This window comes from Opisthorchis viverrini (assembly GCF_000715545.1).
Source record: "Opisthorchis viverrini unplaced genomic scaffold opera_v5_309, whole genome shotgun sequence".
NCBI classification, from domain to species: Eukaryota; Metazoa; Platyhelminthes; class Trematoda; order Opisthorchiida; family Opisthorchiidae; genus Opisthorchis; species Opisthorchis viverrini.
This window is the reverse complement of record NW_008751967.1, coordinates 442,888-446,032: the sequence shown is the minus strand read 5'-3', so window position 1 is coordinate 446,032 and position 3,145 is coordinate 442,888.

The following is a 3,145-nucleotide window of genomic DNA, read 5'->3' as shown; positions in this document are numbered from 1 at the left end:
AACCCCAAGACCAGCTGATGTGCAAGAAACCTTGGGTCGCCTAACCCAGTCGCAACCTCACATCGACCTACACGAGTTAGAAGAGGACTAAGCTCTTATCTGTTGCATAGTCACATAAGAGGAGATAGCAGCATCAATGGTTCCTCATGCGCGGCATACAGACAAGATGGCCCCGTATTAACGGATATTTACATGATGAAACAACATATGCAGTGGGGCGGTGTGTCCTTTGGGTCCCCAGAGGCAATCTGTGCAGTGCTGTCGAGTCCACTTGACGTGTGAAACGCGAAAACATAATCGTTCAGCTGTAGCGCCCTTTCGGTGCCTAGCTGCCATGCCACCCGAAGGAAGCACGAGGGCTGGGATACTGTCAGGTTGCCCAAGCCTAGACAGGGGAAGTCGAGTGGCGGAGGTCGGGTTCGAACCACGGACCTTCCGGTCAGTAAATTCGCGCTCTAACCACTTGAGCCATCTCGCGTATACTGTAATGAAACGTAGTGTGTGGACTGGATGGCCCGAAAATAGCTCTAACGACGCGGATCACGTAGAGGCGTGCAAAGCGCGGTGTTCGCGGGACGAGTTTTTGTGGGTATGTGAACAATAAGACCTATCATACTAAACAAGCTGCAAGGGTTTACCACACCGCCACGGCACCACCTTTGATTAACTAGGCTCACAGCAGCACCGGTAGCGCAGGACATGACCAATTATGAACAAACGAACGGTAGGTAACCGCATCGCGAAACACTTTAAGATCAGTTGAAGAACAAAGCTATTGTGGCAGCCTACGAGTAATTTTGAAAAAACTTTAACCTTGTTTTAACACTTGGGAAAGTCTGACACTTGACAGCCTGGCGAACTGCAACTCGCACAAGCCTGAAGATCTTTGAGAAACAGTGTGTCCTAATGCTCGAACGCGGTTGCGTCACCCAACACTACCGTACGACGCCGAGTACAACTTCAGGCAACTGGGGAAGGCGTACATACATGGGCAGAACTGGGTCTACCGGAAATCTGCGTATTCACTCCAAACTACCACGATCGACTGTCAGTCAACACACCCCTGTGAGCATTAGCCAACACTTGCCCAACTCTACCGTCACAATACATGACTAGTTAGTAATCCGATTACTAGTCAGCCGCCCAGCTATCCATTCTCACGTAAACGGTGCCGTAATAGGAACGCTCCTAAGAGCATCACCATGAGTATCTATGTGGAGGAAGTGCGGTTTCTCGCTGAAACTTGCAGGAATTGACGGATGAAGCCAGTCTTGGTGTAAAAGAAACAGTGCTTGACGTTCACTGTTACGCCAGAATGCTTGGATCCTCTAATGACTCTCAAAAGAACTCTGCGTGTTTGCCCACCGGCATCATTCATTCGGATTTACATGGGTTCAACGACCTGCGCACAGAAATACATATAGATTCACTTAAACTGCTTGCTGTTTAGCTAATTTACGCGGGCGTCGACCGGGTCGGCCACACTATACCGGTCGATCCGTTTCGGTTGCTAGCCAGCCAAACAAACAGGCCAAGAACATCCTCATGGTCAGTCTACAAGGGCGCATGCAGCGCTTCGAACGCAGGTACAGTTCATCTGGATGTACATTATCATCGTCATCATCCCCATCCACAACAATGAACCAGCAGGAAAAGTGGTTCCTGTCACGTAAATAAAATAAGACAACGTGATAGCATAAATTTAAATGATAGAGAAATGTAAGGAATTTGGTTTGAAATGGCAATAACGATGTTTTCCGTGAATTTTTTTACTAGGATTGCTTTCAGGAGACTTGTGGTACAGGTGGGGAAAAAGCAACACACTCGCAAATTAAACGCGAGAGACGGCACGTGCCGATGTCAAAAATAAGCGAAGGATGAGTTGATAGTATCAAAACTTCTCGTTAGCTGATCCGCTCAAATGAAAACTTTGTGTTCCTATTTCGATCAGTCGTACCTTCAACTGCTAACTTATCATGGTGGTCAGGTTCCAGTGTTGCGATGACTTCATGAACTACAATGAAGTAATCAGGTGAAAAACGCTTGAACAGAAAAAGTTTGGTAACGATCAGTAGATTTATTGCTGGGCAACGTTTTGCTTTTGGCACAAAAGCTTCTTCAGGCCAAGTGACTAGGTTACGAGGTTGGTGGAGATTTAAGGCCGAAGGAGAACCAATAAGCTAAGTCAAGATAAACTTGTGTTAGGTGTTGGCCAAGGGATTCAGCTTTAGGGTGGGTCACCAATTGTTGACTTGGTGAGGAACACTAAATGGATTTGGGTCCAGCTGAGGGTCCATTTCTTCTGCTTCACGTGAACGTCGTGTGCACCTTTGGTCCGTCTGTGTGGATGAGCTAATAACACGATAGTTGTACAAGGAAGAGGGGTTCTGTGAATTTTGGTCGGGTTGGAATTTCCACCCCCTGTTTTTGCTAATTATTCTACGCACATTGTCAATCACACAATCACGTGTCAACTCGGTTTATCTAAGAGCGCTCTCCAGTTACATGCCCTCAATTCTATTCACGCCGTGATGCTTTCCACCGCCTCGGCTGTCAGTCGCTGTGGTGTGAATCACAATCCCCCGCCTTAAAACTACTACATTCTCCAGATCTAAAGCTGTACCGCCATCGCTGAGTCTTTGACCATCGTTTGGTATTCCTCTACACAACCGAGAAACCGGTGTTGCTCAAAAACCTGCCGTGAAGTCAGACTTCGACGCTTTGTTCCCTGGGTGAATGAGGAATCGTGCTCAGACATCTAGCCACTAACAACCCTTGCACGAGACTCCGCGGGCCTAGTAGTAAAGTCAGTTGACCACAGTTGCACAAACCGATGCGCCACGACAACATGGATCTTTCCTGCGAAGGATCACATGCCACCTTGTCATATTTCCGTCCAAATGACTCAGATATATCACAATTAGACTGAGGTATAACTTTAACCAATTTAGGTTATTGCACCGTATTATATATTATATATATATTATATTATATATATTATTATATTATATATATTATATATTATATTATATATTATATATTATATTGCACCGAAATATTACCCATCACATCTTGGGAGGCATTTGCATCGGAGACAGTTTTAAGAAAGTCCCTTGTCAGTGATAAGAGATTGCAGTGGCTCGAT